The sequence below is a fragment of the Dermacentor andersoni genome, chromosome 1 (genome assembly GCF_023375885.2).
Source record: "Dermacentor andersoni chromosome 1, qqDerAnde1_hic_scaffold, whole genome shotgun sequence".
NCBI lineage: Eukaryota > Metazoa > Arthropoda > Arachnida > Ixodida > Ixodidae > Dermacentor > Dermacentor andersoni.
The window spans coordinates 294,833,412-294,857,990 of record NC_092814.1 but is presented as its reverse complement, the minus strand read 5'-3'; the positions used below and the strand labels follow the sequence as shown (position 1 = coordinate 294,857,990).

Genomic DNA, 24,579 nt, shown 5'->3' with positions numbered 1-24,579 from the left:
CACGAGCGGCCAATCTGGCTCACGCCCTGGCCGGTGTAGTGGAAAACAATGCCACGCGGGTGGATGCTAACGGTAGTGCACAGACAGACATCTTTCTCTTGCGCTCACGGCATTCTGGGAAAAGCTATTAGCTTTTCCAGATGAGGCAGCAAATAGTTGTGCAGGAAATCGCGAGAAAAAGAAAAAAGAAATGCAGGTTCGTCCATAATGTGAAGCAGTGATGGATGCGATATGTCGCATAATATTATGCGCACTATGTATTCAACTGCTTCTCGCTGTATCGGTTGAAGTAAACATTCGGAAGGGCGCGCGAGCAATCTCATTTCTAGGGGAAGAAGATTATGCATACTTTCTAAACCTTTTCCTGTAGCACTGACCTCCATGCCAACTTCTCCAACGGGAGCAGACTTTTGTGTAGGCGTAGGCTGTGGCTACCGATCGCCTTCACGGAAGCACACTCCACTTTTATCAGAGCGTCTGATAGGGCCGCCTGCAATGTCTGCAGTTCCCGAGGACAGCATGCCATTTTTCCCCATTGCTACATACGAAAGAGGTCGCTCTCCAGAGCATTTCTGAATCATTAGACAGGCGGCCACTGTCTGCAAGGAAGACACTAAAGAAAACAGACTTCGCGTTTCGCCGGCTGACAACGTCTGAAGGCCTACAATGCTTCTCCAGATCCACTCGACGTCGTTCGCGCATGTGTTCATCTCGTCTTCCGTAAGTCTCCTACGCTAATTTTTCTAACCAATACCCTCTCCTCAACGTAAAGCAACAATAGGACGCTCTTGCGATGAACCTTCCCTGCTCTTGCCTTTCCTCTCTCAAACCATCATTACAGCATTTCTTCAGCGGGAGTCCGACGCTCACCGTCGAAGTTAGTATCGTACATTCATGCACACGTACGAACATCGCCCAAAGGTGTCGTACGGCCTTCAATTGCCGCTTCCCCCCCCCATCGGGATCCGCTGAAATCATAAATAAACCTGCGATGCCGCAGTAACAACGCATCTGCCTAGAAAGTGGGATCTTGCGAAACAGAAAGCAACATTTGCGGCCAGCCGAAGACGGCCATGCAAGTAGATAGTCACCACCGTGACACAGTGAAAAATAGACGTGCGATTGAAAGGGATCGATATGGAAAGTTTTCAATTTCAGTAAGTAATTTTCTCAAGTTTCATTTCTTTCTTGCTCTCTTTCAGTAGCTGCAATTAGTCCACTTATGTTTTGTTGTTGATCGTGTCCTGCTGACCAGGCTCCAAACTGATATATTTCTTTCCCCTTCTTCTTCCCCACTATTCCGCCACATTTATTTTACTATCCTTCGCACTTGCCAACCATCGGTCTTTAGTGAGTAAGTGCCAACACAGATCGCGGAGGACAACGAAGTAGTATTGGAAGGCACAACCAGTGTCTTCTAGTATATGCGTCTCACCGCCTACCACTCCTCCCCACCCCCCTTCCTTCTTTTTTGCCCGTCGCCGCCTACAGTAGTATTGCGTTAGATTAACGCTGCTACCCACGCTCTCACACACGTATGGCACACATGTATATACTTGAGAGAGGTATAGGACCGAAAATGACGTCCTATATAGTAAAGAGCCGCCGCGCGGTTATTTATACGGACGCTTATCGCTGGCAGCCCGCTCGATACACGGCTCGGTAATTCAGGCCGCGGGCCAGGGTGCGTCAGGTAATGGAATAGCCATATGTGGCTAACCACTCAAGCCGCGGCGCGCATAAATCACACTGAGAAGTGGGGAGGGGGTGACCGTGCCCTTAGCGGCGCTCGACCGGGTGACAGGACGGTTTGGCTCTTAGTCCAGGGAAGCTTAGCACAGTATTCATTCGTGACGCACGTGTGCTCCAAGAACGCCTACCAAAGAGAACAAAATTAATAAATAAACGAGGGGAGGGGCGATAACAGAAAAAGAACCCGCAGCTGGCGGCGGCTGCAATCGTCGTGCGCAGCTGCGCGGTCTAGATTTGCGACGACGTTTTCTATTTTAATACGGCACTACTTTAAGTCTGTCGAAAATATCTCGAACTGTGCAGGGCGTATACTCGACTCGTGATTCACGTACTGTATCCACGTATAGTGCTAAGCATTGAGCCCGACACAAGCGGGAGTGACGATCGGTTGCATAGTTGCAAGAATTGCCGGTTGCTGGAAGTGCTTGAAAATCGGGTCTTTAGACTGTCATAGCTTTCCAGGGAAAAGATGAAATTATTTACGTCTAGTAAACAGAGGATATGAAAAACGCCTTCAATTTAACTTTTCTCTCAGTTTTCTGTTAGCACAGTCGGCTGTGTTGTACGCGAGACTTCTTTGTATCACATGTGATATTTCTTTCATCGTTGCTTGTTGCCCGGGGCTGCTAAGCAGTCTTTACAACGTTTGTCCGGGCTTCCTTGAATTACGTCCGTTCATTCATAATTAAAAAAAAAACAATTACAGGTATTGCACGAATTATCCCTAAAGGATACACTGCCTTAGAATTGTCAAAGTTACGTCGTCTGAACGTGTCGACTGGATAAATTAAAGCGGATTTTCGTATTTCGTATTTCGGCCAAGCTTGGAGTGATCGATTTCTCCTATGCCTATATCAAAATGTGAACTAAAAATGCGCACGGACGTGGCGGCGGCGCAAAAATACCTTTAGGGCTGTACTTTTGCCGCCGATGCCCCAGCGACAGCCGGAAATATGCCTCAGTGGAATACGCATGTGCTTCAGTGGCATCAAGTGTCGGAAGAATCAATGTAGCAATGTAACAAAATAAATATTGAACTGTGTATCAATAATGAAAGACCATTTAGCTGCATGAAAGTTGTTAACAAGCAGCCACAGCTGCTCGGTGAGAAATTGTGATAGTTAATTATGCGCTACGATACGATTCAGTTGTTAAGCACCGCTCCCTCTCTCCCCAATCCCCTTTTTCTTTGTCTTTTTTCATTGCCGACAGGAAAAATAGAAATAAGAACGCTTCAAAAATCAAGGCGCCTAACGTCACGGAGAGCGCGCTAGCAGATAGGCGTACATGTACTGCGGTCGTAGACCTGGCCTTGATGAAAAGTGGGCCTCCGAGCCGCGTGGTCGGTGACCGTAAGCAAAATCGCACGTGTCCTATCTCGCACCCCTCGTCTCTACGCAATGACCTTCAGAAGGGTTAGCTGATTTGAACATGGGGACACGTTTTCAAGTTTCAAGTTTTATTTTCTCCAAAGTTAGTACAAATTGTGTGCAAAGACTGCATGGCCCCTTAGCCAAAGGCTAGTGGTGGGGCCATTTACAAATATATAATTGGCAGTAAGCCTTGTATGTGACACATTAATGCACAGTATAAAAATAAGAAACACATAGAGCATATAGAAAAACAGTATAGATTGAAAGGAACACTTGGTTAGTACGAAAAAAAAATCTCGTTTGCAACTTAGCATGAAAACATACTAGTAAACAAGTACATACTATTTATTGGTCGCGTTCATGGAATGAACATATTCAGACAGTTTCCGCGAATATTTGCTGAAGCTAGTATATTTTTAACCACTGTGACACATTTTTGTTTTGTTTAGCCTCAAATGATCTTTTATTCCATATTTTTATGCCAATAAATTCCACTAATCTCTGGCCATATATATTTCTTGTCGGTGGTATTTTTCATTTATTGATTCTTGAATTCAGTTCAAGTTGCAAAAAGTTTTATTTCGTGTTGGGCGAGCTGGCATACATAATATTGATACATGAAATGGATGATTGTCTGCTATGATGCGATTAATGCATTTGACTATATTTATTTCGCGCAAAGAATCGAAGGCCAGTATTTGCAATTTGGCAAAGATTGGTTTACTTGTTTCATTTCGCTGAGAGAAAGTAAGGGTGTGGACAGCTCGTTTTTGAAGGCGTCGAATAGGTTATATATAGGTACGTTGTGAAAGTCCATGCCCATGACTCAATACAGTACATTAAATGAGATTGAATAAATGAAAAATACAAAATGCGGAGAATGTTTGTTTGAAAATGTTCCCGTGCCCTGAGAAGAGCATAACAGCCACATGCTAGCTTGGAGCAAAGAGCTTCTATGTGGCATTGCCAGTTTAGATTTTTGTCGAGAATAACGCCGAGGTACGTATATGAGTCGGTGCGTTCGAGTGGACATTGAGTTATAAACAATGAGATAGAACCACTACTGACGGTTTTGGAACGTGAATGAAAAAGGGTATATTTATTTTTTTGGTATTTATTGTCAATTTATTCGCAAGAAACCATTCGTAAATCTTAGAAAGCTCTATTTGCATTTCTTCTTCTATTTCCTTGATGTTATTACCTGTGATTATCAAAGCAGTGTCATCGGCATACATCAATAAATTAGCGGACGTTAAAATCTGGGGTAAGTCATTTATATAAATTGTAAAAAACAAGGGACCAAGCACAGATCCCTGTGGCACTCCTGTTCTCAGATGCTGAGGGGATTAGGTTATTTTGTTTATATCAGCTATTTGGTTTTGATTGTGAAAATAACTACGAAACAATTCAAGTGCGTTGTTGCGAAAGCCATAAGTGCTTAGCTTATTAAGTAAGACATTATGATCAACGGTGTCAAATGCTTTTTTTTAAATCGAGAAAAATAACTGCTACTAGTTGGTTATTATGAAGAGCAAGAGTTAGTTATTAGGCGAGGTTTCTCGGTTTACCCACCTCAGAGACGGGCCCGGGGGTCGAATTGATAAAGCTTATCTTTCGTAAGGAATCTTGACCATTGGCTGGTCGCCTTCGCTGATAATATGTCCAGCAATGTCATTGGCTGCAATTTGCACTTACAAAGATGTCTAGCGTTAAAGAGTTCTCTTTAGTGAATGCGGGCCCGAGGGCCAAATTCGCAAAGCTTATCTTTCGTAAGGTATATTTGCCATTGGCTGGTCGCCTTCGCTGATAATATGTCCAGCAATGTCATTGGCTGCAATTTGCACTTACAAAGATGTCTAGCGTAAGAGCTTTCTTTAGTGAATACGGGCCCGAGGGCCGAATTCGCAAAGCTTATCTTTCGTAAGGTATCTTTGCCATTGGCTGGTCGCCTTCGCTGATAATATGTCCAGAAATGTGATTGGCTGCAATTTGCACTTACAAACATGTCTAGCGTAAGAGTTTTCTTTTGTGAATACGGAGCCGAGGGTCGAATTCACAAAGCTTATCTTTCGTAAGGAATCTTTGCCGTTGGCTGGTCAACTTCGCTAATATTTTGTCCAGCAATGTGATTGGCTACAATTTGCACTTACGAACATTTCTAGTGTAAGAGTTTTTTGTGAATACGGGCCCGGGGGCCGAATTCACAAATCATTTCGTTCGTAAGTGCTCTTTGCCATTTGCCGACTGCCTTCGCTAATGATGTGCCCAGCATAAGGATTGACTAGCGTTTGCTCTTACGAACAATTCTTGCGTTTGAACTTCTTGTGACCAGTTTACGTTCCTTTAAATCTAATGTTATATATGGAGGCCATTAAAACCGATAGCTTTATTTAGCTACTTCGCCCACTTTGGATTCACGGATGGCATGGGGATATGCAGCAGGTTGCACAAGAACGCTGTCGCTGATTTTGTCAATCACGTTCGATGGTTTCTGGGGCAATCTTTTCATTTTTCCTCGAGTTCGTTCACGCATCTGTACACGCTGGCGTAGCTTTGGCTGTTGCGAACTTCCAATGCATGTCCCAGATAAACTGATATCGTCAAGCATGAAATCGGCGATGCACGCGCACCGGCGTCGCTCCGGATCCCCCAGTGGCTGGCATCCGCTTCGTCAACGCATCTTATAAGAGGGTGTGTTGATCCATCAAAGGCTCCGAAGCAAGAATTTGCGGTACTGGTCGTTCGTTAAGGGGAGGTGCCACCCTCTGATAACTTGACCCTGAAATAAGTGCTTTCTACAGTGCTTTCTCCTTGCTAAATGACTAGCAGCGAACCAGAAGTGTGTGAAGGAAGGAGAAAACGTGATTGAATGACGACTCTTGTCCGAGTCCTCTTTGTTTGTGGAGGTGGTGCTCCCTGGTGGTGAAGTGGCAACGATGGCCATCGCCTCAGGATTTCGCGGACTTGGCGCACCAGGAGCAGCCACAAAGTCAGGCGCAGTTCTTCAGGTGGTGCAGCACCGATTGAACTCGGTGCATTTGAGGTGTACATAGACTTCTCGAAAGCACAAAAGACAATTGTGAAAAGAAAATTAGAAGGCGAGAAAATAAGCAGCCACGCGAGAACACCAAACTCAGAGAATAGAATTCTCGGATTTTTTTGAACATATACACTGGTCTCGCTGACGCATGGTATCTGGGGAGAAGAATGTCGAGCAACCGAAGCGGAACTCCGGCAAAACAGCGGCCTCGAGAGAATGACACGCGGGCTAACGCCATATCTCCAGAATCCGCTGTGCACCCAGTCGTAGGCAGAGAATATACGCGACGCCAGCGCGGACATACATCCATAATGTCATGAAAAAAAAAAAATACAATAAAGCACCTGAGTTAGTATACATGACTAGAAGCCAACTGCAATCGGACAACGAAAGGTTAACATGAAACATCTGACAGCTGCGAGGTGTGTATGTCGCTAGAATAGGCCTCATTTAGCCGCCGTTCGAAGCTTTTCCCAAGCGCGCCGCGAGAGTTATAGGAGTTACTTTCCAAAAGAAGAAAATTCTTTGATACTCTTCGTTACAAAACGTTGAGAGCCAACGTCGCAACCGTCGAAGCCAGCGGCGTAGTTCCGCAGACCCTTCGCTGGAACTGTTGCACTAATGACGAGTCAAGCTTTATTATTCCTGACCGAGCGTGCACGCTGCAAGTTTAATTCGCGTGCTAACTGAGACGGTCGATTATGCAGCTTCTTGTCATAGAATAATAAGCTTGAGGTCAGCATTCTCGAATACACAGTGGAAACACTTAACACACTACAAAAAGCCCTAATGAGCTAGAGTTCGGGTGAGTCTGAGTGAGTTAAAGCCCCTCTGATTGACACACATTCCATGTGTTATTAAAAGCGAACCTCGCCGTTTTCATAGCGAACCTTGCCGGATTTCACGGCCATGGCTGCGGCCAGGCTGTACTCTTGCCGAACAGGCCAACCAATCACAGCGGAGTACGCGCGCCGCGCGCGCCGCTGGGTTCCTTGAACCCCCACCACATGGCGCTCGCCTCCGTGCATCCGCGACAGCTGCATGGCCGGCGGTGCGGGGGAAATGAAAAAAAAAAAGAACCAGAAAGCTCGGTCGCCTTCGCGCATCCGCAGCTACACGGTAATGAGGAAGTAAACGCTACCATGCGTATAGAATGGTTTCGAATTACGCTACGTGCGCATGCGCATGCTGCCTTTGAAACCATGATGCGTTCGAGGCATCCGTCGTACGCGCTAGTAGTCAGCAACTCCGCTTAACAAAAGATTCGTTATAATTTATCTGTACCTGTGCTTGTGTGTGTGTGTGTGTGTGTGTGTGTGTGTGTGTGTGTGTGTGTGTGTGTGTGTGTGTGTGTGTGTGTGTGTGTGTGTGTGTGTGTGTGTGTGTGTGTGTGTGTGTGTGTGTGTGTGTGTGTGTGTGTGTGTGTGTGTGTGTGTGTGTGTGTGTGTGTGTGTGTGTGTGTGTGTGTGTGTGTGTGTGTGTGTGTGTGTGTGTGTGTGTGTGTGTGTGTGCGTGCGTGCGTGCGTGCGTGCGTGCGTGCGCGTGCGTGCGTGCGCGCGGTGTGTGTGTGTGTGTGTGTGTGTGTGTGTGTGTGTGTGTGTGTGTGTGTGTGTGTGTGTGTGTGTGTGTGTGTGTGTGCGTGCGTGCGTGCGTGCGTGCGTGTGTGTGTGTGTTGTGTGTGTGTGTACTCGTGTTTCGACTCCTTATGCCCTTATACAAAGTTTCGCTGTATATAGATTCCAAGTCGTTGGTTCTAGTGCATTTTTCAGTTCCAATTATTGTCCCAATGCTGCCTGTAGCGTGGCGACCGCTTCCCATAACAATATCACATCAGCAGCAGAGCTGAACGCTGTACCCCTGCAGAGGGCAGTAACGTACGTGGTTGCGATAAAAGCACTAATACACGGTCCGGCGAAAACCTCCGCTTGTACACGCAACGGCTGGTGCACTTTCCAAAGTTTGTGCGCATACTCTATACCGTCCGCAATAGGTAAAAGGCTGCAAAATACCGAAGACTGTATTACACCACACACTTAGTAAAAAGCGAGCGGTCCGTAGTAAAGGTCCGAACGAGGTAAAAGAAATAAAAAGGAAAGTTGGATGAAAGAACATAACGTCAGCATTCTCGGGGAAAGAGATGGGAACAGCTTGACGTATAAAATTGCCTATAGATGGAACAACTCAAAGCAGGTGTCTTCTCTCTGCATGATAAACTATGCAAGCTCAGGACACTTCTCGCAGTTGTTGCTCCCGCGTACTACACGATAACAGAGCACGCGCGTAGATAGCATATGCTGCCGCCGCACTTGGCACAGTCGCACGCGACGAACAGTCAACGCACCCTGCCTTGGATTTTTCGCCTCCCCGTCTAACAATGCGGAGCGTGCACTTATAACAACGATTAATCCGCCCGCGCCTGCACCTAATGCGAGTTTAACAGGAAAAAAGGTATTCCTTCGACTGACTGATCATAAGTTACTTTGAACAGAGTTATGACTGACTCCTTACCACCAATGTAATTGATCATAGCTAAGTAACGAAGAGGTCAACGGTCGAAGTGTTTTATTATAAAGGGGAGCTTACTCTGACATAATTTTGAGCTAATTGATACATTGTCAAAACAAAAAAATTGGCCATGAGGGACGCCGTAGGTGGGCTAATCGTTTTGCGCATGATACACGACCGTTTCTGCATTACGTCCCCGTCGGAACGGGGCCGCCGGGAATCGAACCCGGCACCTCGTGTTCAATAACGTAACGCCTTAGCCACCGAGCTACCACGGCGGGGAAATAAACTTGGTGCCAGTTGAAAGTTCTCATGCTACGCCTTTTGCCGAGCCATGGCAGAGTTGACTAGTTTTGAGCGATGCTTACTGTCCATACGTATACATACACCGTGCCAGGAGTCGCACGACACACTGATTGGCGAATGCTCGATGACCGCACAAATAGGTCAGAAGCTCCGCCCGATTGTATCAGTTGTCATGCTGGAGTAACACACTTAGCATGTCAAAAATACCTCCAAACTGGTATGTTCGCCGCTATTTCTCGTTACGCATCTATCGCAAATTGCGCAATTTCGCGCGACGGGGGCGAAATGCAAGAACGCCAACGTACCGTGCATTAGGTGCGCGTTAAAGAACCCCAGTTGGTCAAAATTAATCCGGAGTCCCCCAACTACGGCGTGCCTCATAATCATATCATGGTTTTGGCACGTAAAACCCCAGAATGTAATTTAATTTTTAAGAATGCGCGTTTGCATTATCCGGCTTATTCGTCGTATGGCGTGGAGTAGCGGCAACGCCTGTCCATGTGAAGCTTTGTCTGCGACCGCCTTACATTCATGTCTCTTCTCAATTGGACTTCTTTGATTTGGTACAATTTTGACGCCAAGCGCACTCTCGACAAGCACCACGTGACGTCGACGGGCACAATCGCGGGACCTCACATGCAGGTGCCTTGCGACTACAGCATTTTTGACGCATACGTACATATCTGTGGCTCTGACACAACTGTCTGATAAGCTAATTATCTCCTTGGGAAAGACAATGCGTATACAGTCCCGCTCTCCATCTTTCTTTTGTGTCAAGTCAAGCTGCAAGGATGGCTAGGGAGACAAAAAAAAATGAAGTTAACACATACACAGAAATGGGGACGGACAAGAACACAGGGCGCTCGCTATCTGCAGAGAGCTCTCGCATAGTAACTAAGAAACAACTAATGAAATGAACATAAAGGGGAGCTCGGGTCATAGATTGTGTGTTTTCCGCACTGATACAAGATAAGCAGACGCAAATACACGCGTATGGCGGCGAGCTCGCTGGTACTCTTCGATATCAGCCTTGTAAGTGCGGCAGCGCATTTCCTGCGTCGGTGAGGTTAGCAGATGGAATGAGGAGGGAGGAGGAAGGGGTTGCAAACACTGCTGCGCATTCGGCTGGTTCTCACAACACGCTTGCGTGCAACATGTGTGCATTCTTTGCGGCACTCGAGCCAGCCTCGTCGTCATGACCCATATAACTGCACGGGCTATCGGCGGGGGCGTCGTGCTCGACAGCTTTTGAAAATGAAAGAGGGAGGGAGCGGAAAGAATAAAAACAACAGAATACTTTAAAGAGTGCTGACAGTGGTATGAAAGATATACGAACTCTTGCTACTCTAAATTTTCTTCACAACGTTTTTCACTACTCTGCTGAAGTAAATATCGCAAGTTCTGCGTAAACAGTCCTGTTAAGCAAATGTATTTTGAAGCGTTTCTTTTATCTATCTATCTATCTATCTATCTATCTATCTATCTATCTATCTATCTATCTATCTATCTATCTATCTATCTATCTATCTATCTATCTATCTATCTATCTATCTATCTATCTGATAGGAATGATAGGTAACAGATGTGCACGGATTCGACGATGTAGTACGTGCCAGGAGATATAACTGCTCAGTATAACGGCCTCTGTCTTGTGCCGATGCGCACTGAATTTCGAAATACTTTCTCGACCAACAGATTTGGCACCCTCGACCCCCAATAAACCACGAATAAAACCAAAACCTCCGTATTTGGGGCGGCAAGTAGACAAGTAATCTTTTGCGACTGCGTGTCCGTGCCTGTCGCAAGTATTTAATTTCGCCTTTTTCCCATTCGAGTATTAAGCTGAGCTTCCGGGTGACGGCTAACGCCGCAGTAGACTTTGTTTCAACCATTTATCTGCTGTATATACACGGTGTCGTGATCCGCGCCCAAAGCTCTACATTCTTACGGGCGGCAACTAACAACTCATAAAGGAGGGTTTCTTGACCTTCCTTTGTGTGTCATTAGTTTGAGCGGACCTAATGTGTTGTACACACTATTAGAAGTAAAGTCACTGTAGAAAAGGGAAATGTGCATGCTTCTTTCACTTCCCTTAGACATATGCTATACTTCCTTGAATATACACACAGAGTGATTCCAAGCCACCGCCGCGTTTTCCTCAACTCGTAAAGCCCATCGCGACTTTAATCTCTCTTCGTGCGTCTTTATTTTTCTCGCGCTTTTATTAGCCGAGCTAATTAGAGGTCGCTCCGGGGCATGCATGGCACCGACCCAGATTTGACCTGGAAACTTTCTATTCGCTTAAACTCTGCGCAAGGTTTACGCATGTGCCAGTTAGAGCGGGAGGTGCAACACATCGCCCGCACTGCACGATGTCGCAACAAACGCTCCGAAGCGCTTGCATTTCTGAATTCTACAGCGTAATGAAAAAATGCGAAGCAACTGTTTGTAGAAATTAGAACGAAATAAATAAAGCGTTCCCTGTAGCAATATAATCAAGGCTAACATCGACGTCTCACTCTCAGCCAGAGGCAGATCCATGGTAGCTTGTGTGCGTGTGTGCGTGTAAAGTGAGTGGGAGGGGGGTGCCCCCCCCCACCCCCAGAATTTACTCATTGGATCCGTGTGTGCTCTCAACTCAAGCACTTCGCGCGCGCTCTCTAAAAAAAGAACCGGCTGCTTACAAGACCGACAGCTCAGGCGCGGACTCGTTTCAGTGCTGCACGTCGTTTCCTGTAAACAGCAGAGCAGCAGCCCCCGACACTCTTCTTGAGCCCCGAATGCTAAACGGCCATCCTTTATCGCTGCTGAGCAAGCGCCCAGCTTATCTACGGTTTTTTTGTACACACTCAAGGAGGCCGCACCGCAAGCTTAACGGTTCCCGCGAAGTTTCCTCCGTCTTTCCATCTTGCCGCTGACCCGTGCAATGCGGCTCCGCTTCTCCTCGCGAGCAACAGGTCGCGGGGATCGAGGCGGGGCCTCGCGTATACGTTATGTACCTCTGCCACCTGCGCTGCGTATTTGCTCACGTGCAGATGATTAAAAGGACGTACACTGCGTCAATCTGACCGCAGTACCCGTTAACTTAGACTAACAATCAAACCCGGTTATACTGTTAAAGTATTCTTTCGCAACACTATTTTCGTTAATTTGGAGAAAGACAAGGTTTATTATTACTGCAGCAAATCAAGGCCAAACGTTCCTGGTTGGATCTTGCGTCAACATCCCAGTGCCGGTACGTCATTGCGACGTAATCGAACCCAAGTTTTCTTTTTTTTTTTCGTGCGTTTCGTATTTGGGCCGTTTTGGCACAGGAAAAATAAATGCCGAAGCCTTAGGTTCCGTTATAGTGTGGTTCAAGTCATTCTCTATTAATAAACTATGAACCTACAGCATGCACACGCTTTCAAAATCCATGAACGCACGGCGAGCTGGTAGGGAAACTTCAGGGCGCGTCCCCACATGTTCCTTGCTTTTGCGTCTTTTCTGGCTCATACGCTCTTACGGTAAGAGCTGCCGTGTTTCTATTGCATAAGCACAATTTACCATTAAAGCTTTACTTATGTCCCTTCAAGCAGGCGCGTAGTCAAAGACTGCTTTTGTCAAGGTGCCGCAGGTTGACAGTGCACTCTCGTTCCGCGGTTTTCTCGGGTGCAACGCCATGTCGCTGAAATTATACCGCAAAGTCACCGTGAAGAGATCCTTCATAATTCAGATAAAATAACCTAAGAGAAATTTTTTTTCAATTTTAAGTAACGTGTTATATTGCTATTGGCTAGCTTTCAACGTCGTATATTTTCGTTGATATATGGAAAGCGCTCGCTTCGGTCACGTGCGCTACCAGAGGTACAGGAGCAGACGGAAATGAAATGAGGTTCTTGGCTGCAACCTGACGTAACGCGCCATGTGCACACGGGCGACGTTCATATCAATAAAAGTGGCAGATGCCGATAATAATGTATTCGTGGCCTGGCTTGGTGTGCGCGTTTTTTCTACTAACAGGAGGGGCTGTTCGGGGTATCAGTGACGCATGCAGAGGCTGGTCATTACGCCACCTGGAATGGCGTGCGTTGAGGGGGGGGGGGGGGGGGGGGGGGGGGGACTGCTGCTTGCAAGGAGCGGCTGTTCTTTCGCACCACCGCATGGAGATAGAGGCAGTGCAGGCAGCGTGCCAAGAAAATAGAGCATGCAGCGACTGGCGAAAACTGGCAGCTGTTCGTCCAGATATCGGCTGCTATTGAAAATCTAGGCGAGAGGTAAGCAGATGCGAACAGGATGCTTGGGGACGGGAAGATGGGCGCTGAAAAGGAGTTCTGTGTAAAATCAAATTCGATGTCTCCGGTGCGATATGCAGTTGAAGACAAACGTGCCAACTACAACTTCACAAATGTTTAGGTACGTGGTCCTGCTTTGGTCAGAGTAAACATTAGTTAACTTTAATTACACTGACGAAGGTAGGACCATGCACCTGCCGAAATGTTGTAAAGTTGTACTTAGCACGTTTGTGTTCTTCCTCAACTATATATGCCAAGTCTTTCAGCGAACACTTTCAAAAATCTTTAAAGGTTGCCTGTGGCAGATAGCACAATTCTAGTTCATGAGCTGTACTACTCGAAGAGGGGAAGAGGTTGTTTATGCCGGATCACTTTTTTTTTCTTTTTTCTTTTCTTTTTTAGGGAACGCGACTGCGCGCACATTACTTCAGCCGTCACGTTGGAAAAAAAGTATTTCACCCCTGTCAGGACTCAAACATGCGTCTCCAAGAATGGAATGGAACAGTGATCAAAGATGAGACAGCAGCAATGAACGCTTAAACTTAGTACTCTGTCTCCCTTCTATGTCGGCTTGTCCTTCAAAAATCTTCGGCCTTCGGGCCGTACGGTAAGTCACCTTAGTGCAGATGGCACGGCGCATGCAATCCCGTATGAACAGTACAGCCCTAAGATGACCTAAAGTATTTGCAGATCTCAACATTCTCTGTAATTTTTCTCTCGCTTTATTTTTCGTTTTTAGAAGCTTTCAGCGATGTTGTCCGCATTGGATACCAACGAAACCGTTTCCCGTCTTTGGAATTTTTCTCTATAGAGTACCGCCCTCCCAAGAAGCGAATAGAAGAGCGCTATGCTATTAATTGTCACTATAATGAAACTAAAGTTTTGGAATCACGAGCCCACAGACAGCTCAAACACAGGCCGGCAGCCGGTTAAGCTCTAGATATTTATCAGTAGCAGTGATGTCCCATATTCGTTAAATCATCTGTTAAACCATCGCATCCGCTGTTAGAATTCGGTGAGTGCTCCACTTTCGGAATCGTGTAACATTCGCAGGAGTTCCCTGAGTTATACTCTACGGAGCCGTGGATGTATCTCAGCGGATATTGATTGACAGTGTCGCCTTTAGATTCACGCTCGCGTAAGGCCTGGACCCTTGGAGAACTCGTGAAGTAATTTTAGGCTAAGAGCCAAAACACTCAACATTAAGTTACTGACAAGCAAGTAGCAACGTTTATCACGTGAATCACTTGTTCACTGCTTGCTTTCCAAAAAAAAAAAAAAAAAAAAACATCGGATCAATAGCGCGATATCAGGGCCCCGAGTTCCCTATAGTGTCATCGAGCAAACGTTAGGGCAGTTCAGCAGCACCATCATCGTAATCGTCGCTGTCCTATCTACACCCTATACGACTTTAATTTAGCGCTTAAAACGCTCAACCACCGCTTGTGAAGAAGAGATAATTCCGTGCGGCAGGAAGCGTCCGGGGGGGGGGGGGGGGGGGGGGGGGGGGGCTCGGCGCTGCCGCGTGCCTCATTGTTCATCATTGTCGAAGCCCCGTAACGACGAGAGATGGGTTAAACCTCGGTTGAACGGGGGCCGCCGTGGGAGGATCTGGGCCGATTTCTGCGCCATTTGGAGTTCATTAACGAGCAAGACGATACGATCGTACGCAGCCGCATTCCGGCCTTTGCACCCGTTGAGACGGGACTACCTATTGCAAGCCTTGCTCGCAGTTAGACGACCGGGCGTCTGTGCTCGGTCCCCGCGCCAGCATCGCTGGTGTTCCCGAGAGCATTCGTGAACACGCCAGCTCTCACCCCCCAATCCCCTCCTCGTATCCACTTGTAATAGGATACGATATCAAACAAACGCTGTGTTAAAGGTGTTTGTGACCAGTACTTGCTGAACAATCAGAGCAGGTCAGCGTTCGTGGACATCTAGTTTGTATCAACGCATGCCATCACAGTTGCTTCAATATGGCGCTACAAAGCAAGGTCGGCCGGAGCAGACATCGACGTTGCGCTGGCTGCAACTGTCAACCGACGGCTTTTCTTTCCGGTTTCAGTGCTGCGCAAGCCTGTTTGTCCCTGGTGGTGTGGTGCCTGTGTTACAAAGCTGCATTGTCGGTGTAGAATCAGTCTTTATAGACGTGCCAGCAGAAGTTGATTGAACCAATAACGAACAGGCTCGCCCGGGATGCAAATTGCGCATACGCGAACAGGAGTGCTATGCTGGTGAAATTCCCTTTGCCCTGCCCTTTCAGTACCGTGCTAAAGCTCTGCTGGATTTAAAAAAAATAAAATGAAAAGAATAGCTTTCTGAGAGAGCTTTCATGGATACGTGAGAATAGAAGGAAAATTCAAGCTTGACACTATACAGCACCGCGCGCATCGGGTAACTTTTTCCAACTGGAACCAGTCAACAAGTGACAGCTGCGACCAGCATGGGCAAATCCCAACTGGAACTAGTAATTCCGATTGTTTGCTGGAACCAGTTCCAACCGGCCCCTTTTATGACAGAAAGCTTGTTTCATAATCCTTTTAGACTCGAACGAGTTGGATGGCACTTGGAAAAATTTCGCTTGGTTAGGAAGGCAAAATAAATTTTAGTAAATGATGTTTTCAATTGCGTTCTGCATGTTTACGATTCAATGTAAAATGCCGTCAGGTAATATCGCTACCCCAACTCGGAGATGCGGCCAGGCAAATGCCACTATAACGTCCACTTATCACTGACGTCCACGAATATAGATTGAAGTTCAATCATGCTGGTACGAACGGCTCGACGCTAAATAGGTAATATCGGCGCAACATCGGGGAATTCCTCTGTTCACGCTCAGCCGCTCAACTTGGACGAGGGGCGGCTCTTTGCTTCTCAGTCGTAATATTAGCTGCAGCTGCACTTTTAAGTCATAAGCTCTCGAAATTCAATCTTGGACATGGTTGTATAAATGAATGGACGCCTCAGGCTTAAAAAGAAAAACGCACCTCTCCGCAATCTTCACCAACATCTTGCATTTATCATCGTTGAAAACCATCGCCTTGGACAACACGCCCATACCTTGCATTAACACATTACCCGATGAAGATGCACTGTAGCGATGCGCCAGGGGCGTTCAGCTAAAATGCAAAGGGTTAGGCTGTATACAGCGGTCAGACACTCGCTTAGTGGGGGTTTTGTATTTTGCATGTCTATTTTAAAATAGCGATTCATTGAAAGAAACGCGCAATCCCACTCCTTTCAATGAACGTATAGGTTCGAGGTACAGCATGAAAAAGGACAAATCTTCACGTCGGCCCCGATATACCACAATTCGAAACAAAATGCTATAGGGTTGCTACGGTGTATAAATACCACGCCGTGGCAACCCTTGCAGCAGCTTTGCATTTTCGTACTCCTTCTTTTAGTACCTTTTCAAAACAAAGCAAGGTCGTTGTACATATACGACTTCTCGGAAAATAAAAACAAAGTGGTTTGGGGGGGGGGGGGGGAGTTGGCTGTAGCCTCGTGGTCGCTGCAACAAATAACGTTATTTGCGCACCATATATCAGCGCGTTCATCCCACGCATGGAACATCCGTGTTTATTTTTCCTCATCTCCGAGTCGTTGATCCAGCGCAGACAACCCGCTCGGCATAACTGAAAGGACCCACCCCTCCATCACAAGACTGCAGGGTAAATCAAATGAGGGAGAGGAGGAGAAGGTTTTTCAAAAATGACGTCGGCCGTTTTCCTCACCTTTCGTAGCCTGGAGCCCCCGATGGTCTCGCAGATGCTACCGCTGTGGATTTTGTCGGCGGTATCCGATTTTGGCCGCCTTGAAAACGATAACAAAGAGAAAACCGATGGCTGCTCTTCGAGGTCAGGCTGTTGGGAAGCAAGTTCTAGCCAAAGTCGAGTCGCTTCCTCGGCAGGCAGAGACGGGGCTCGATTCTCGTGGGCACTGGAAAGGATGCAGTCGACGTCGAGGCGGCTCCACGCGAGCCAGACGGGCCAGACAGACAGTCGAGCGAAGCACGCGGCGAAATGAAAGCGACTGGGCGATAGGCGTGCAATGCACACTGCGGTGGCGGCGACCGCTACTCCTGACCCTCCCCGCCGTCACTCCCCCCCCCCCCCCCCCCCTCCACCCATCTCCTCGCTTCGTCCTGTCATCGTTCGTTGAATCACTACAAGCAGAGGAAGAGGAGGAAGGTGTGCAGAGAGATAGCTTTCTGCCACTTTTTTTTTTTTTTCGGGAAGGGGCGGGGGGGTTGCTGTTATGTGTTACTTCTCGTGCATATCTCCCTCGCCCTTCTCCAGCCGGAGCGCATGCGCAGTCTCAGTAAAGCGTAACGTTACGCTCCCCGGCTGTGCGGTGTGGCACGTATATACACACTAAGCTACACAGAAGCAGACGCGCAGGAAAGCGCTCACGCAAGAAAGAAAAGCACACTGAAACGAAAAGAGAGAGAAGACACGGACACATTGCGCTCGAGCACAGCCGACGCGGGGAGTGTGAGCGGACGAAGGTGCTGCTGCTGCTGCAGCAGCAGCAGCTGGTGTGTCCATCCGAATGGGCGTTACGCCTCAAACAGTAAAGCACGCGCACGCTCGAGACAGGAAACAGATGAGGCGCCACCGAAAATGCAGAACCGTGCAACAGTTTGGGGACAAATGGAGCGCACGGCAAGGCGGGGCGCGCAAATAAACGACCCCATCAGCGGGGGCGAACGTGTGGGCGAGCTGCGGAGGTAAGCGCCATGTGCGCGCAGTGAGTGGAACTGAGTTACTGTATTTTGCTTTTGTTTGTAAAATGGGAAGCTCAGGGGGAAAGGAAATTAAATGGCCAGGGAACGCAAGAGTTCTACCTCTCCGTAGCAGATAAATTACAAAGAGACCCACCCAGAGGAAAACGAAAGACAACGATAAGGAGATGCAAGAGACCCTGAAGTAATTTTCGTAACAGTATACGGATCTCGCTAAGACGCAGAACCTACTGCAAAGCCAGATAAATAAATAAATAAATAACGTTTCGTGGAACATTGTCCCATGATTCCCGCACACAAACACACACACACACACACACACACATATATATATATATATATATATATATATATATATATATATATATATATATGTGTGTGTGTGTGTGTGTGTGTGTGTGTGTGTGTGTGTGTGTGTGTGTGTAACCGTACTACAAAGAGCGGCAGAATTCAGTGCGGTCACTGTGCTCAACACGTGAAATTAGTAGACATCATGAGACTGACGCCTGTACAGAGATAATCGTCCTCAAACTCTGTCATAAAATGTATTCGCGTTGCTCTTAGCTTTGGCCCGTGGTATGCGAAAGAGGTTCACAAGGTGGTCGCCTCTCTTCCTCTGCCCTTACATGAGGCCCAGACCGTCAATATACACCTGAAGAGTAGACTTGTGGTTAAGATTAGCCATATCTCGGGTATTATTACAATGTATATTGTCACGTGGTAATGACGGTGAAGAAAGCAGCGAAGCTGTGAGTAACGGAACTGGCGTTTTATTGGGCGAACCTGCGCCCTCAAAAATAGGCTACGCTCAAGGAACAACAGCGGCGAACACAGTCGGCGATCGTCGAAAATCTGATGAGCGGGTAAAGCGCGTCGGCTTTTATACATGAGCCATATCGAACGTTACAGAGTAATCGCTGGTGTCGTCCGCGTGTCTTCCAGAAAGTTCTGCACAATTCGCGTTGCGCATACATGCAATGAGATTACACAAGGTTCGGCGACAACAGACATCGGATAGAAGCATCGATAACATTCCAGAAACTTCTGATACATGCGGGCGCGTCCTGCGCTGAGCGATAACATTTGTCAGACGGTGAAAAGCGCTCACGCGTAAAAGATAAACAAGTTCACGTGTCAATGCCCCCCTCTCAAGAAACATCGTCCCGATGCTACAGTCAGGAGAGTGAAACACAAAAGGACACTTATTAAACAAAAGTAACAAAACAATAAAGACACAATGTCCAATGTGACACAGTTCAAAAAAATATGTCCAAAGTTCATTAGCGCCGGTAGAACTGCTTAATTCGCACAACATGGAATACTTCAGGTCGTGAGCGGCGTCGCTGTGATAGCGAAATGCCGTCTGGCATAACCTCATAGTCGAGTGCTCCAATGCGTCGGATGATCTTGTAGGGTCCGAAATAGCGGCGTAAAAGGTTCTCGCTAAGTCCTCGTCGGCGAACAAAGGTCGAAACCCAAACACGGTCGCCGGGCTTGTACTCGACGTAGTGTCGTCGAAGGTTGTAGTGTCGGCTGTCGGTCCTCTGCTTGTTCTTGATCTGCAGGCGGGCGAGCTGTCGGGCTTCTTCGGCGCGCTGGAGATAGGTGGCGACGTTAAGATTCTCTTCGTCGCAGACGTGCAGCAGCATGGCATCGAGAGTAGTCGTCGGATTCCTGCCGTAAACCAGCTTGAACGGCGTGATCTGTGTTGTTTCGTGCACCACCGTGTTGTAAGCAAAGGTTACATACGCACCGCGTCCCACGTCTTGTGCTCGACGTCGACGTATATTGCTAGCATGTCGGCGAGGGTATTTCAGGCACTCCGTGAAACCGTTCATCTGCGGGTGGTAGGCAGTTGTCCTCCCGTGGCTTGTCTGGCTGTATTGCAGAATGGCTTGGGTTAGCTCTGCTATAAAGGCCCTTCCTCTGTCGGTGATGAGGACCTCTGGGGCACCATGCATGTCGCAGCAGGATGTTCTCGACGAAAAATTTCGCCATTTCGATTGCGCTACCTTTCGGCAGAGCTTTAGTTTCAGCGAAGCGGGTGAGATAGTCCGTCGGCACGACGATCCACTTATTTCAGGCTGTTGGCGTCGGAAACGGTCCCAACAAACCCATCCCGATCTGCTGAAAAGGTCGGCAAGGAGGCTTGATCGGCTGTAGTAATCCTGCTGGCCTTGTCGGTGGTGTCTTGCGTCGCTGACAGCTTTGGCATGTCTTGACGTAACGGGCAACATCGACGGTCAGGCGCGGCCAGTAATACCTTTCCTGTATCCTCGATAGCGCCCGGGAGTATTCGAGGTGCACAGCGGTTGGATCGTAATGTAGGGCGTGCAGTACTTCTGGACGCAGCGCTGACGGAACAACAAGAAGGTAGTTGGCGCGGACTGGTGAGAAGTTCTTAACGAGTAGGTTGTTTTGCAGCATGAACTAAGACAATAGGCGCTTAATTGACCTAGGAACAACGTCGGTATTCCCTTCTAAATACTCGACGAGGCCTTTTAGCTCCGGGTATGCTCGTTCCTATTCAATGAAGTCTTTCGCGCTTATTATTCCAAGGAAGGCGTTGTCATCCTCGTCGTCTTGCGGTGGCGGGTCAATGGGGGCGCGTGATAGGCAATCGGCATCAGAGTGTTTTCGTCCGGACTTGTAGATTCTTGCAGTCTGAGGCTCAACCGCGCCAGCCGTCCTGAAGGGTCCTTTAAATTAGCTAGCCAACACAATGCGTGATGGTCGCTGACGACTTTGAATGGCCTGCCATATACGTAAGGGCGGAATTTCGCTGTAGCCCAAATGATGGCGAGGCATTCCTTTTCAGTTGTAGAATAATTAGCCTTCCGCTTTTGACAGCGACAGGCTAGCGTAGGCTATCACCCGTTCAAGTCCGTCGAGGGATGAAAAAACGGTCTAGGAAAGCCCGCCAGCTGACCAGCTCAATGAAAGCGGATCGCTACGGTGTCAAAGTTCACCCCTGCAGGAAGAGCCCGCTGATGCACTTGCAAACGAGACAGGGTCATTACTATCACCGGCCTCAAAGAACTTTTTTTTTTATCAGCTCTTACGTTTGGACAGAGAGTCACTGGTAGCGGAGCAAAAGAATGATCACAGCTTAGCTAAATTACACCACACAGCTAAAGAAGGCATTGCTAGGCGCAACGTGACGATACAAGAGAGAGGATGATTGTTGTATCGGCACTACAGAGATCGAAAGTGTAGGATTCTAGATCAGTTAGTCGTACCTACTAAGTACAGGGAGGACCTTTTGAGTCTCTGTCATGGAAATGGGTGGTCCGGCCACCTAGGCATAAACAAATCAGAGAAAGATTGCTTATGGAATACTACTGGCCTGGCTGTTTCAAAGACGTAGAAAACTTTGTAAGATCATGCGACGCCTGCCAGCGCTCGGGTAAACCAGGAGAGACATGGAAAGCTCCACTAAAGGTAGTGCCCTTAATAACAGAACCTTTCAGACGACTTGTGATAGACACGGTAGGGCCTCTACCAAAAACAAAATCGGGTTACAGGTACTTGTTTACCATGCTGTGTCCGGCTACAAAGTTTCCAGAAGCAATCCCTCTGAAAGAGCTCAGCTCCACCGAAGTAGTAGACGCGCTTTTGACAGTGTTTCACGAGTTGGATTTCCAGCCGAAATTAGGCGGATCAAGGGTCAGTATTCACCAGCGTACTGACTTCCACATTCCTGCAATGAATTCTTGCATTCTCCCTCGTTATGTAATTGAGTCTCGAATCCGGCAACATTGATGCCTTCAGGTAGCATATGTGGGTTTATTGACCAGTTGCCTTCACCCAAAAAGATCACGTTCTCGTGACGCCTGCGGCAAAAACGACGTTCCACGTCCGCCGCCAAGCTCTGTGAGTGGTGGCGCTGGCTGACACTCCCAGGGTCCTACTAGTACACATAAATACCCAAGAAAGTGGATGGGCAAACGCCGCCGCGGTAGCTCAATTGGTAGAACATCGCACGCGAAATGCGAAGGTTGTGGGTTCGGCTCCCACCTGCGGCAAGTTGCTTTTTCATCCACTTTCATTTCCACTAATTTATCGTTTCTTTACTTCATTCATTGAGCACAAGTAATTTCCCCTATGTTGTCCTTGGTGTCAGTGTTTGTTGGCTTCTCATGATATGACTATATATATATATATATATATATATATATATATATATATATATATATATATATATATATATATATGCTTCTTCAAATACTGCTTTTGTTTCACGTCTTTCTGGTGTCTGCCTATTCCCAGCCTGAATAATCCCCATTTGTTTTGACTGAATGAGCCCATTTCATGTGCCCAGCCAAACACTGCGAGGAGGACGCTTGACCGGCTGCGCATAAAGGCGTCTTCGCTTCTTTCCAGTATGCGTGGTAGCCCTCAACCAGGACGGGGCAGCACTGGTTAACTCAAACAAAAGCTATTTAGTAAACGAGCTTTTAACTGAAACAAATGAGCTCTACAGTAACGAACAAACGTGTCTCCGCGCAATCTTCGCCGAGCCCTGGCTGACTAAATGACCTTGGCCCCGGCGGGGGCCGCACGCCTGACGCTCACGCGCTTGCTGCGACGGCCCATGTTGCAACCCCTGCCGTCATCGTCCGTCGCATCGGCTTATGGCGCCACGGCCACGCTTGCTCCAACGTGCGCACAACATCCCGTGACCAGTCAACCATAGGGCTTCGTGCAATAGTTACTAGAGAGCACTCTGGCGCTAGTGTCTACGGGAGGTGCAATGGGAGCGGTTGAGCCAGCATAGGAGTTCTGAGAAGTGCATGCATTTGCTTAAACTTCGTCCTTCTGGACTTAAACGGCTTCGTGACTTCGTAAGCTCGTCATTTTCAACGATGCACGGCGTAATAAATAATTAAACATTATTAAAATTGTCCGGTGGTAGAATTCCAACACAGGACCTCCAGCACAAGCGCCCGATATTGAAACCATCACGCCACGGACGCATGCATCGACAAGCGATATGGAACGCCCTAATGAATTTATCGCGAGCGAGCCAGTGCCCCGAGACGCTTGGCGCGTTTCGATTTGGCCACCTCGACAAGCTCAATCGTTGCAATTGGTAGCGATTGCGCGTGTTCGCAGCGCCTTATGCACTTAGAAAAGTATAGAGTGCCTTGAAATCTACGACAATGAAGGCATACAAAGCGTAATGAACGAATCTACAAGAACGTCGGAATCCACAAGCACCAAGATCAGACAAATCCATGTACTTGCCGTCATTCCCATGGTGGCTCCACGATTGCAGAGCCGGAGTTCCCGGTAGTAATTGTTGTAGGAAACTCCATGCAGTCAACCACCGCCATCGAAGCAGATTCGTTATCTGGCAGCGGCTGCCGTTCCGGCAATCTGACGCGCAGTCGACGGCGCCTTGGCGATCCCGACAGCGTGTGTGTATTATACCGATTCTCGCGTGCGCCAGTACCAAGACCAGGAGGTTGTTCCTGGGCATGTTAATGAAAAATTGATTGATTGATTGATTGATTGATTGATTGATTGATTGATTGATTGATTGATTGATTGATTGATTGATTGATTGATTGATTGATTGATTGATTGATTGATTGATTCGATATGAAAAGACATACAATGCTCATAGAGGGAAATAGCGAAAGATCAGGCTGGGCAACTGCCACCGAGAGATCGACATTTGGGCGAGTTGGTACTGGTTGAACATCTTGAAGGGGCAGCGCAAAAAGACGATGACAGAAGGCAGAAACACACAGGACAGCGCTGATGCCACCGAGAGGTGCACAACGACTGCCTACACTTTATGAAAGAAGGGATAGAAAGAGAAGTTGAAGGTAGGAAGAAAGGAAGTGGAAATAAAGAAGGCGATGACAGGTCACAGATACGAAAGCAATGACACAAAACAGTGGTGACGGTAGGAACAGAACTAAAACAACAACAACAAAAAATCCCGCAGTAGAAACAGAAAAAAAAGCACGTCGCAATAATTAAAAAAAGAATATATATATATATATATATATATATATATATAGCACATTTTGCACAAGTAGCACGCCCTCGGCAGCTCTGAGACCCATGCCCAAAACGCTGACACTTGAAGCATCGGCGTGGAGTGGGAATGTATGGTCGTACGCGAAGTTTACAATATCCGGTCTCTATCGAACCAGGCAGTTCACTTGTTCCGAACGTTATTATTACATGATTTGTTGGAATTTCCTTGTCGTCGCGCCTTGACTTAATTCGTTGCACCTTTACCACGTTTTGGTCTTGCCATCCTTCCGACAGCTCGCTCTCACTAAGTTCAAGGAGGTCGTCATCAGAAATGACACCACGCACAGTGTCCATAGACCTGTGGGGGCCCACAGATACAGGAATGTCACCAAACGCAACAAGTTTCGTCAGTTTGCTGTATTGGAGCTTGTCACGCACTTCCAGAAGAAGGTCGCCGCTTCCCATCTTGGTTACTTTGTAACCAGAAGCGATTGCTTCTGTCAGACATTTTGCGACCACAAACGGGGATATTGTGCGGACTGTCTTGGTTTCGTGTTGACAATGTATTACATGGTACTTGGGAAATATTTC

The 24,579-nt window shown here is 47.5% G+C and overlaps 1 protein-coding gene across 3 annotated transcripts in view; it reads right to left on the bottom strand.

Annotated features, from left to right (window-relative positions):
* The window catches only part of LOC126548579 (SH2 domain-containing protein 4A-like), a 387,266-nt gene extending 363,949 nt beyond the window's left edge, over positions 1-23,317 (bottom strand). For 2 of the 3 annotated variants that reach the window (XM_055063310.2, XM_072285116.1), the window contains exon 1: positions 16,988-17,297. The gene's annotated coding sequence lies outside the window, so the exon portion shown is untranslated. Of the gene's footprint in view, positions 1-16,987; positions 17,298-23,244 lie in introns of those variants that run through there. The other variant, XM_072285115.1, reaches the window with a different exon arrangement.
* Positions 23,318-24,579: the final 1,262 nt, after the last annotated feature.